Genomic DNA, 12,698 nt, shown 5'->3' with positions numbered 1-12,698 from the left:
AACAAGGTAATGTTTGACAGTATTTTTGTCAATCATTTATGGAACTGAAGTGAATCCCCTTTGGTGCGGTTTGTGGCCGGAATTTTTATGTGGCTCGGGAAGTTAACTAGATGCAGGAGTGTAAGCCACTGCAGAGGGTGGCCTGGACACAAATCCCATGTGTGATTTGGGCTGAGTCTGTGGCTAACTCCCAGGAATGTGGTGAAGAATTATGGTAACTGATACATTTCTGTGAAGATATTAACTCTGTAAAATGTTAAGTGTGTGTCTGGCTGGTTTCCAGAGAATGTTTGTAGATAATGCATGTGATGGAGGTGGTTTGGAACTGGGGAAAGTGTGCCAGAGCATTCCAATGCATTGGCCAGATTTACCCACAATCCCTTAGGCTGCCTTAGAAACAGATAGGTCTTATCTGTCCTTTCTCTGCAGCATCTGGAATAGGCCAAAACACTGGTGGCCCTTGAGAATATATCCAGCTTTTCTTCCCATTTCATGCATATTGGATATTAGGTAGGAGGAGGTTATTCTCGGGATTGACTAAACTAGATAGACAGTATTAGTCCTTTTACAAGTCAGGAAATGAGAACTCAGAAGTCAATTCAATGTTTATTTATTTTTGAGAGAGAGAGAGAATATGTGGGAGAGGGGCAGAAGAGAGGGGGACAGAGCATCCAAAGTGGGCAATTAGCCTGACATGGGGCCCGACCCACAAACTGTGAGATCATGACCTGGGCCGAAGTCAGACGCTCATCCGACTGAGCCACCCAGGTGCCCTGAACCCAGAAGTTAATTTGCCCATGTTTACTCAGTCATAAGCTGAGCCAGGATTCTACCAAATCCTGCCTCATTCCCTATCAAATGCTTTTCCAAGGCAGTCGTGGAGTTAAGCACATGCAGGAACATAAATTGTGGGTGTGTGGGTGTTGAGAGGGCAGTCACCTAGGAAAGCAAGGCTGACTAACAAAGCCAGAGGTTTTCCACTGGCCCTTGGATGTGCCATGCTCGAGGGCAGCTGGGTACCACTATTACCAAAATGGCAGCATGGACTAGACTAGACCTTCTGCAAGAGCAAGTAAAGGGAACAACGGGCTGGGAGCAGAGGGAAGTGTTCCCAGTTCCAGGAGTGACAGTCACTGCAGTCTTTCCAGTCCCAGATATTTCTTTTTTTTTCCCCTTTCTTTCATTCTTTCTTTCTTTTAATGTTTATTTATTTTTGAGAGGGAGAGACAGAGACAGAGTGCGAGTGGGGGAGGGGCAGAGAGCGAGGGAGACACAGAAACTAAAGAGGCTCCAGGCTTTGAGCTGTCAGCACAGAGCCCGACGCAGGGCTCAACTCATGGACTGTGAGATCATGACATGAGCTGAAGTCGGCCGTCCAACCGACTGAGCCACCCAGGTGCCCCCAGTCCTGGATATTTCTTAAGTAAACCGAGGGAATTTTCAGGCTAGATCTCTGCCCCTTTCTATTCCAGAGACTCAAACACATGAGCCCCAACTTAAGTACAACATTTGAACTATTTCCAGGGAAACAAATGACACCATTCCAGTCCTCCTCTGGGAACGAAAATTAATAATTACAATTTCACTTCACCTTAGCTAATCTCTACTCATCTAAATCCAAGGGATTTGGGCAGAAAGAGGCTTAAAGCAAGAGGAACCTTCAACAATCTATCATATCGAGGTTCCCAGTATCTGCAGCCCAAAGAGGCCCATGTCAGCTTGGAGTCCAAATGGCTGACAGCTGTCATTCAAGCAGTGAACCAGTAAGGCACAGCAGCAAATCTCCCTTTTCTCCTAACCTCCATTTTGCTTTTGTTTGGATACATCCTAAAACTTCCATTAGCTGTCTGGCAGAAATTCCAAAGCAGCCACAATTCCTGAGCATTTACAAGATCAAGATAAAGAAGTGCCATCGTGAAATGTGGTTGGCTGAATATCTTTGAACAAAGAATTTCTTCTTTTTCCAGACCCACCTCATACTTAAGCGTGTGATAGCAAAGGCATTACAAATAGAGATCGCATTGCCAAGGCCGCTAAGTACCCTTTCCTGATGCAGCTGACCCCACAAGAATTGTATTCACATGCTATCATTTTTGCTAACTAAAACATTAGGATAAAGAGGAAAAGTTGAAGCTGAAATATGAGGACGCATAACAACATTTCACCTTTAACCAGTGCCTATGACGTGCAGGAAATGAACTCCTGCCTTTTTATCTACCTTTTAAAAAATCTAATCCTTATAAGAAACTTACGCAATTTGCTCAGTTCTTGTATATTGGACAGGTAGTAAGATGAGGTGAAATTTGAGTTGGGGTCTGCCTGGCCAAAACCCATGTTCTTTGGCACTCTGTTTTGGGAAAAATACTCAGCAGTGTCTATACTATTTGTGTTCTAAGGGTAAAAGAGTACGGAGTCCTTTGTAAATTATTAGCTTGGATCCTCAGGGCACATATTTATGACTCCCTCAGCCAGGCATTCTTGATCCCATACAGGCATAACACTCAACATCACAGTGGTTTTCCTCTCCTCCAGGAAAGTAACAAGAAAACACACACACACACACACACACACACACACACACACAATTGCCCTTACATCAGTTTTTCCATCCCTTTCTGAAACTGTGAAAAAGAAAATTGTCCTTTCTCCTGGTTTGCGAACATTGTTTTGTTTATTTGTTTGATTTAAATGTAACACAGAGACAAACTTTTTCACTTATTGTACCCAGATTTTTTATTTCTGCAAATTTCTCTCTTTGGGAAAGTTGAATATGTCTAAAGTTTCTAGTCTGGTTTTATTTAATTTCATCATAACCCTGTAAGAAGGGTGTCATGGTAAAATGACATCCTTTCAGATAAGGAACCTAAGACTCCATAAAGGTGACTGCTCTCTCAGAATCACTCTGCTAACAAGTCCTATAGGCTTTGCTCTCTTTTTTTTCTAACAAACAAGCAGTTCCCTGGATCCTTCAGGCTTACAAATGGTGCGAATGGGACAATACAAGCTATTTTCAGAAATTAAAAATGCCAACTGACTACATAGCCTGTTCTCAGGCTTCAGAGACCTACTCAAATGTTGATCGCTTTGCTTTGGGTGGAGATTCTATCAGGTCAGTGTGGTAATGTTACTCTAATTAGATTTTCATTGAGTAATGGAAATGAAGATACTACTTGATACTTAATAAAATCTGCCTTAAAGGCAAATTTGTTCAACCCATGTGCCCATAAGCAAAGAAAGAGATGGAAGGAATTCTTGCTGGGAAAAAGCTAAGAAACCACTCTCCTCTCATTGGCTATATGCCTATAGGACAGTATATGTAGGTAGGGGCTACAGGGCCCCCATAGCGTCTCTTGATATACACAGTTCCTCTCTTGGTTAACTCTATGACCAGATGGTATCTTGTGAGTCAAGAAGTTGCCAAATGATAGGAAACCCAAGAAAGTCCTTCTTCAAATCGGGAATCTGTCATGGGTGTGTCCCCGATACCTATGGAAGCCAGCTAACGTTACAGGAAGCTTTCTTGTGACTTAGGAACTTCATTTTGGTCCTACGATGCTCTGAGGAGTCAGGGAGCCCTGTATCAGTTGTGCATCTGCAGGTGGCCGAATGTTTTCTTATTCCTAATGCTTCACTGGGAACTGCTCCCAGCTGGCCATCTGAGTCTCCATCCCATGTGACAGTCTTGTATGTGTCCTTGCATTGGGGTTAATGTGCATTTGCATTGCACTTTTTGTCCCCATCTCCTTGCCCTCAGAGGCTCTAAGGGTGCAGGAGAACCCATATGCTCTGGGAAATGAGCAAACAGAGAGAATGAAACCTCTGCCCTGTTCCACGCCAACTTGTTCCCCTCCTCTCCACAGTTCCAAGGTCAAGTTTCCCTTGGGAGCAGTTAGGAAACTGAAGGTCACAAAAAGCTGGCAGTTCACGGTGCCTTGGAGGGTTTCCCAGAAAGCAAAATGAAAATGAGATTGTTTCCACATAAGAACTCTGTATTTGGAGGACAGGATTCAGTCTGAATTTGCAGTTTCACTGTGCACTTAGGTAACCCCCACAAAGTCTAGTTGTTTTTCTTTTCCTAAAGTCAAAACAATATCAAAAATATTTCCTGCAGAGAACTCTAGGCAGAACTTTTTGTCATCGCTGAGCTGATGTTTTCAAGGATTCATATCTTAAGATAAACCCTTTATGGTGTGTTTAGCTGAGGCTCTTGTGTCTTTCTGCATAATGACGGCTGTGCATGGGGCCTGCTTTATTGTAATCTCATTAGATTTCACAGTATAAGCAGCTGGAAGCTTGTGGTTAGTAAGTGAACAAGTTGCAAAACAAAAACAAAAACAAGCAAACAAACAAACAAACAAACAAAAAACCCAGAGACCACACAGAGGCCAAGCAAGGATGTTGCAGTGAAGGAACAGATGGTAGGTTCTCTATGACCCGAAGAAGGTCCATCCTTCAATCCTGAAAAGATTTGCCCTCAAGTTCAAGTATATGTATTCCACAAAATTTAGCTTTATTTGCTGGACCGGAATCCTGAGTATAGGGAAGAACCAATGGCTAGACTTCCCGAAATCTGACTGTTCACTTCAAAAATTCATCTCATTTTGTTTCTCTCTGCAAGATGGAAAAGCCCTCGATAAGAGGTATTATTATACAATGTAGCTGTTTTGGTAACTCGTAGTCCAAACAATAGAACATAAAACATAGCCCAACAGAGGCATTCTGGTCCTGACTCCACCAGTATTTTGCTCTGTGGGTTTTGAACTTCTTGGTGGTGACTCAGTTCTGATTCTTTACTCTCTGCATCTTCCCTGTGAATAACCACAAACATTCATTGATGGGTCATCAATGGGTCATCCTCAGTTCTGCTAGAGTCACTTACTCTTTCCGAGAAACATATTAGGCACTATTTTCGAGACAAGATTAAATAATCTTGAAGGTTTTTCATTTATCAAGTGAGCCAAACCACAGCCTCCTTAGAGTCCCCTGTTTGGGTCTGTGTGTGTGTGTGTGTGTGTGTGTGTGTGTGAACTTTTAATTATTTGTACAGTAGTCTGAAGATTACGAGTTCTCAATAAATATTCATTGATGGTAATAAATTGGTAGATGACGGAGATTTTGTAGAGAAAGTGATTTATCTTTTTTTTTAATTTATTTATTTTAAGAGAGTGTGAGAGAGTGGGGGAGAAGCAGACAGAGAGAGGGAGAGAGAGAATCCCAAGCAGGCTCCACGCTGTCAGTGCAGAGCCCGAACTCAAGAACTGTGAGATCAGGACCTGAGTGTCATGATAAATAAAGAGTTGGACGCTTAACCCACTGAGCCACCCAGGTGCCCCTGTAGAGAGAGTGATTTTAAAAAAAGAAAAAGACTTTGTCATTGCCAGAGATGGCTAAAGAAAGGACGAGAAGTATCAACCTATGGTGTGGAGGGAACGGTGCGTTGAAGGTACCTTGCTCTCTGGATGTGCAGTAACAGAAGAGCACAGCAGATAGGAGACTGGTTTTGTCTGATTCTGTTACTGCTGCAGCTGACGGTGCCACACTGAGCAGATCACTTCAGCTCTCTTGGCCTCAATTACCTTTCTTCTTTTTTCTTTTTTTTTTTTAATGGAGATAAGGAGGTCGGCATGTATTCTTTTTTATGGTCTCCTCTAGTTGTAATATTCCATCTTCTAGGAAAAACTAGAAAAGTTAAGATCGACAGTTCTTTTCAAAAGAAAATACGCTGGGGGGGTGCCTGGGTGGCTCAGTCGGTTGAGCATCCGACTTCAGCTCAGGTCATGAACTCGCGATCTGTCAGCTGTGCTGACAGCTCAGAGCCTGGAGCCTGCTTCCGATTCTGTGTCTCCCCCTCTCTCAGCCCCTCCTCCGCTCATGCTCTGTCTCTCTCTCTCCGTCAAAAATAAATAAACAGTAAAAAAAAAAAAAAAAAAGAAAGAAAGAAAATACATTGGGCACCTCAATGGCTCCGTCGGTTGAACGTCCAACTTCAGCTCAGGTCACAATCTCACAGTTTGTGAGTTTGAGCCCTGCATCGGGCTCTGTGCTGACAGTTCAGAGCCTGGAGCCTGCTTTGGATTCTGTGTGTGTGTCTCTCTCTGCGCCTTCCGTGCTCATGCTCTATCTCTCTCAAAAATAAACATTTTTTAAAAATTAAAAAGAAAATACACATATGGTTTTTATTTCTCTTGAGCCACTTTCCCTACCTCTCAGGCGTGTGAACTGGGAGGAGTGAGAAACCGCTACAAAGATCTCAGGAACGAAAGTCCGAGGTTGTTATAAGATCGGAGAGGGTGGGCATCGATACTTTCTGGAGAAGAAGCCCACTCAGCTGGAAAATTGGAGGCAAGCACCTCTGAGTTCTCTTGTCCAGCTGCCACCAAATCTGGCGCTGACACTCAGCTTTGCCACACCTGTCACTAATGTGCGCTCCAGCGAGCAGGCGGTCATGACTATTATCCTCCCTTTGTAAACAAACAAAAGTCCTTAAAGGTGACATGATTGCCCAAGGTTACAGAAACATGGCAGTGAGTCAGATGGAACTGTGTGCGTTGGTGACATTACAAGCAAAAGGCGGAAGAGTGAGGGACATATCGGCACCTCTTCTTAAGTTCACAAAACAATGGTCAAGGACTCTGGGAGAGCTGCAAGTTGGCTCTGAATCGTGGGATCATTCTCATCCTCCTGCCCCTCCCGGACTCCCCTCCCGGCTGCCCTGCCCAGGGTTACTCACCCAGGTTGTTGCGAACTGGGCGCCTGTGCTCATGTCCCTTCTTGTAAGCTTCATGAAAGGCTATGTGTAATGAAGAGAGGGCACAACAAGGAAGAAGAATGCATCAAAGATCTTCCCTGAGGCCCTGGACTGAAAGGGCAGTTTTCCTGGGAGACACGCTGGTTTCCCTCTTATATTCCACAGAAATAGTCATCGGGATGACTGACAGAATTAGGACGTCCCGTTCCAAGCATGGATAATTTTTATTTTTTCACCTCTGGGGTTATTTCACTCCTCTCTGCTCTATTTCTCCCATAAAAAGGAAAGAATAATGCTTGCTCACTGTGACAAGGAGAAAGCAGCCCAGGGCAGGACTATTCAAAGGAAAGAGCTAATTGCACCGAGCACCAAGCACCAAGCACCAAGGCGTGACTGGAAGTGCTGGTAAAGAAAGCATGCAGCGTCATGGCCCACATGGGTTTACTTGTCAGTTGGGACCCACACCTGGGGAGCTCTAAGGCCCTGAAGAACCACACTCACAAGTAATGGCGAAGAACTTCTGGCCCCAACAGGAAAGCACTGAAAGAAATTAGGCATCAATGGTCTCATGCTTTCAGTAGGAAGCTGCGTCACTTTGTTGCCCATTTTTGTCCCTTTTTAAAGATGAGAAGGCCGCCTGGGTGGCTCAGTTGGTTAAGCTTCTTACCCTGGATTTTCGCTCAGGTCATGATCTCAAGGTTGTGACACGGAGCTCTGCATCAGGCTCTGCGCTGTCTTGTCTCCCTCTCTGGAGGGAGGATTCTCTGTCTCCCTCTCTCTCTGCCCCTCCCCCACTCACTCTCTCTTTCTCAAAAATAAATAAGTAAACAGAAAACAAAAGAAAAGATGAGAGAGGGAAAGTCAACCTCAATTATGATCACCAAGGGATATCTGGTAATTTTCCAGGTGATAAGGGAACACCGTGAGTTCAGTAAGAATAGACTGACTTCCTGGCAGGGTCCTCAAGTGATTTTCTGTTGTACTCAACAGAAATGTTACTGCATCTACACACTTTCTCAGTGTGTATTTCTAATATTTGACTCCATTTCTAGTATCTAATTGACTTCTTCTAAGGTGGTCTCTTGGGGAAAGGGATGGGTAACACAGCAATGTGTAGCTGATACTGTCCACAACCATATTGGCTAGACTCACTTTATATTTTATTTTTATTTTTGTTTTATTTTATTTTATTTTATTTTATTTTATTTTATTTTATTTTATTTTTTTGAGAGAGAGACTGAGAATGAGCAGGGGAGGGACAGAGAGAGGAGACACAGAATCTGAAGCTGGCTCCAGGCTCTGAGCTGTCAGCACAGAGCCCGACACCGGGCTCAAACTCATGAACCTCGAGATCATGACCTGAGCCGAAGTCGGACGCTTAACCTCCTGAGCCACCCAGGTGCCCCTAGGCTCACTTTTTAGAAGCCACAAAACAAACAACCAAATAGCAAAAGTCACCCTTGGGTTGCCCACCAAATGCATTCAGGTAAGGCGGGATGGGAAGAAAATAAGCTTATGATTCAAACATGGACTACTTCTTAATGAAGCCAGAAAACCAAAATGGCCCATAATTCCAAGAAGCATTATCAATATCAAATGTAGCTCAAACACAGACTTCATGGAATTAAAAACAAACACTAAATAAAACAGTCAAGTGCTGAAACAAGAGACAACCCCATGCATTCTCTAATGCATGTGACAAAGTGACCAAGTAACAAAGCCCCGGTGAGTCCTGTCACAGGTTCTTCTACGGAGCCAGTGAGCACACCATCATTTCTTGAACTGAATTCCCAATATGGGACTGGATTCTCCAGCCCTGTCAGTTTTCTAGTAAGAGAAAAACCATTTCAGAAGCAACATAATGCTGTTTTCCTACTTTCAAAAAGTCATCTGGCCATTCTTATTCTTATTCTACCCATAGTCCTCACTAAGCACATAGTCAGGGGAGCCAGAGTCCATAAGTATTCTATCTGTGCCCAAGACTCTGCCAGGTAGTGAAGTTAAGGAGGGGCTTATCCTGTGGAGACTTTCCAGAAAATGCAGAGACTGTTCCTATAATCCCATTTTTTACTGCCCAATAGTCTGAAAGGCAAAGAGGCAGCATTTTAAACCGAAGAGACTTTCATACTATAAATCTTCAGGCATTTGGGGGCAACAAGTGTTTTAACGTAATTGCAGTAAACCTAAAATAATTTACAAGTTGTGTGCGTGTGTACATGTGTGCAATGCATGGAAAGAATTTTAATATGAGAAAGGCATTAGATCAGTTGTGCAGGAAGAAAAATCCGTTATCTGAACTATTCCTGGATGTACGTTACACAAATCTAGGTACTTGTTTAATTTCTGGAATTAATTAGCAAATGTCTGTTCAAAACATGGGCTTAAATGACTTCTATTGATAGCATAGCCCTTCTCTAAAATTGCTGCAACACATTTTGATCATTTTTAGAAAAGGCACACTATAAGAAGGTTTGGCATGTAAAACATTCCTTTGAGATATCTAAATGAATCCGTATATTGGATTTCATATCTTCAAGTAACTCTTGGCATGCCAGATTTTATATCTCATTAGCGTATTATTTAATATGATTTTTAAAAAAGATTCACCAATGAAATTTGAGTAAGCTGGTCAATGGATACAATGGCCTAAGTGTTATTTGGTTGCACTGTGTGCTTAGCCCACTCTCCAAATTTTTTTCTCCTATTTCGCAGACAGGCTCTCTGACCATGTCTGGTTATGCTCAGTTTTTGGCTGTTCCCCTAAAGGGATTATCTGAAGGTCACCATTTTTCCTTTTTGAATGACTATCTAACCTAATTCCCACTGGGATACTGCTATTTTTCATATAAATTTGTATCAGAAGCTATTAACTCCCACTTTCCCCGAGCCAAGGTCATAACAGCATGTTGGAATCAAACATTTTCTATTATTCTAACACAGATCCAATAAAAAGACATTTATAGAGTTCCTAATATATGCTTCACACTGTGTTACGTGCTATAGATACAGAAATGAGTAGCTCACAGTTTTGCCCTGAGGAGGACAAACCTTTCATAGGGCAAATGAACCAATAAGGAGCCAGCACATCAATGTATGTATGAGGCTATAGGGACAGTGATAATTGAATATACCACAGAAAAGTTCTAGATGGATGCTCAAGAAGACCTTCAACGAAGTTGAGGTCCAAGTGGTGTTTTAAAGAAAAGGAAATTTGTATTTGCATCCTTCCTTTTCAAGAATTCAGACTTCAAAGAGAAGGCTGCTTCCTTTTAGAAATTTGTCTGAATATCCTAAGAAGAAAAAATGCAAGAGTAGAGATAGTTGTGGTAGTCATGACTGTGGCAGATTTGATTCCCTGGAGAAGGAAGGTAAGAGGAAGGTCCAGAGCGATCCTTCTAATTGAAAGGCAGGAACAGGAAGAACTAAAACTTTACCCTAAAATAGAGTCTATGCCTCATTCACATTCCTTGAACTTGGAGCTTCAATTTAGAATCATTCTCTGCAGCCCAGGCCTCACAAGCTCTCGCGAACACTGGGGAAATTTGCCTGGCGAACTGTCTTGTTATGAATCTGATCTCTACTCAGCTATGACCTGAATTTCCATATATCCTGGGAGCAACCTTAAATAGAAACACAGAACAACACATTAGAGAAACAGCAGAGAAGTCTTGTGATGTCAGCAGCTGGCACCAGTTTGGAAGCTCAAGGTTTAAGGAGAGGGATAACCTTACCAGCACCCATCCCAATGGCCTCCATTAACATCGAACTCCAACTCCAACTTTAACACCGCATGTCTGAAGCAGGACATACGGTAGAAGGGTGGGCTTAGTAGCTTTCAACCTAACCTGGGTTGGAAGGTTGGAAATCCTTCCCAATCTTCTTAAGTTGGTTTGGGTAAATCTTTAGTGTGTAAGTGAAAATGTTCACCATCTTAAATAATGCATCCATTTCCTGAAATTGGGCCAAGAGATTGTGGAGTTGTCTGAATCTTTTCGAAACTCAGATCATAAATCACACTTTTCATGGGCCAACTTACATGTTGGTTTCACTCTTTCATCCACTGGAGGGAAAAATATATGTAAAAGTTGATTAGGATAGATTTGACCACATAAATACTAATACTTAAAAACTAAATAACTTAAAACTCCTTTTACATATAAGGGAAGGTAAAAATAGAAACAGTGAACAGGAAAGTATATTTGCAATATAAATGACAGGCAAAAGGTTACTATCCCCAAAGAGTAAAATCCATACCAGCCAGAGGCACTGTCTCAGTAGAAAGCTAGGCAGAAAATGAACTGGCGGTTCACAAAAAAAGAAAGATAAATAACCTATAATCATTTGAAGAGCTGTTTAGCCACGCTAAAAATGAAAATAAAGGCAAGTTAAACAATAAGATGACATTTTCTTTTTTATGAGATTGGCAAAGTTAGGGTAACACAACGTATTGGTGGGCAAGTGGGAAACAGGTTACTTTCACACACTGAGATGGTACAAGTGCCGACTGCTGCAACCCCCTTTTTTAAGGGCAGCTTGTCAAATCATAAAAATGTCTTAATGTGGGTAATTTTTGACTTAGCAAATTCACTTCTAGGACTTACTTTTAGACAATAATAGAAGGATGCATTAGAAACTTCCCACAGTACACATATATCTGTATAAGGCTTGTTTATAGCAGCAAATTCTGAAAAAAGCCTAATTATTCATCAGAGAAGGACTGAATGAATACACACACATACACACACACACACACACGCACACACGCACGCACGCGCACACACCCATACTTGTGGGTACTCTGCAGCCATTTCACATGATGAGCTCCATCTAGTGTCAGGGACCGAACTTTGTCACCAATAGATCTATGATTAATGAATGTCTACCAGTTATGAGCTGTGTAACCCAGGTAAGTCATTTGACCTAAGCCTGTTATCTCATCGTTAAAAACAAAGACAATACTACTACCTGTGTCTTACAATGGAGCCGAATTGGGTGAGAGTATGAAAGTAAATCACTCAGACTACGACTTGACCCACCAAGGACAGAATAGCCCAAGCGCTGTTGGCGACCAAGCCTCTTGACCCCAAACTTTCAGCTTCCGCACAAAATGACAAACTAAACAGACCCAAGGTTTGGAGTCTTGATCTTCCCAAGACCTTATTAAAATAAAAATGTTTTAAAAAAGAATAAACTCATAACAGAAAAGGAGACACTGTAAAAAGAAAACAATCTAATAAATTTCCCTTTGTGATTGAAATTATTACTGCTATAAAAAAATGGATAGACTGGAAAACAATATTGAAGACTTTTTTTTCCCAAAATTTAGAGCAAAATGACCTTGGTGGAAATGTAAGATAAAAGATAATTAAGCAGTAATAAGAAAAATTAGAATAGCCAACATATGGGGCACCTGGATGTCTCACTCAGTTAAGCGTCTGACTTTGGCTCAGGTCATGATCTCCCAGTTCCAGTTCGTGAGTTCGAGCCCAGTGTCGGGCTCTGTGCTGACAGCTCAGAGCCTGGAACCTGCTTCGGATTCTGTGTCTCCCTCTCTCTCTGCCCCTTCCTTGCTCATTCTCTCTCTCTCTCTTTCTCTCTCTCTCTCTCTCCCCCCCCAAAAAAAATAAACATTAAAAAAATTACAATAGCCAACATATACAAAAAGCCCTGAATTTGTGTCAGGCACTGATTCACACCCATTTCGTGCATTATTTCAAACAGTTGTCCCAGAAAACCAATGAGGTGGCTAGTAATATTAGTCTCTCTCTTTACATTGGAGAGATTAAAGCATTAAGAAATTAAGAAATTTTCCCCAGGTCACAGCTAGTATGTGATGGATTTTGGACACGCACAGAGCCGGTGTCGCTCTGTGCTAGATTGTTTCTGTCACCTTGCTCGCTGCCACGCCTGCTAAGGGCTTTTCTGCATCACAAAGAAAGAAGAACTGCAT

The 12,698-nt window shown here is 42.2% G+C and overlaps 1 long non-coding RNA gene across 4 annotated transcripts in view; it reads right to left on the bottom strand.

Moving 5' to 3' along the window:
• LOC124526431 (uncharacterized) overlaps window positions 1–7,011 on the bottom strand; it is a 41,994-nt gene extending 34,983 nt beyond the window's left edge. For all 4 annotated transcript variants that reach the window (XR_006965671.1, XR_006965668.1, XR_006965669.1 and 1 more), the window contains exon 1: window positions 6,731–7,011. This is a non-coding gene — a long non-coding RNA (uncharacterized LOC124526431). The remainder of the gene's footprint in view (window positions 1–6,730) is intronic.
• Between the last annotated feature and the right edge of the window lie 5,687 nt (window positions 7,012–12,698).

The sequence above is a fragment of the Lynx rufus genome, unplaced genomic scaffold (genome assembly GCF_022079265.1).
Source record: "Lynx rufus isolate CCGP_SWC_20201006 ecotype Redwood Valley unplaced genomic scaffold, mLynRuf1.p SCAF_5, whole genome shotgun sequence".
NCBI lineage: Eukaryota > Metazoa > Chordata > Mammalia > Carnivora > Felidae > Lynx > Lynx rufus.
Note: the sequence above shows the minus strand (reverse complement) of the source record. Positions and strands in the feature narration are given on the sequence as shown.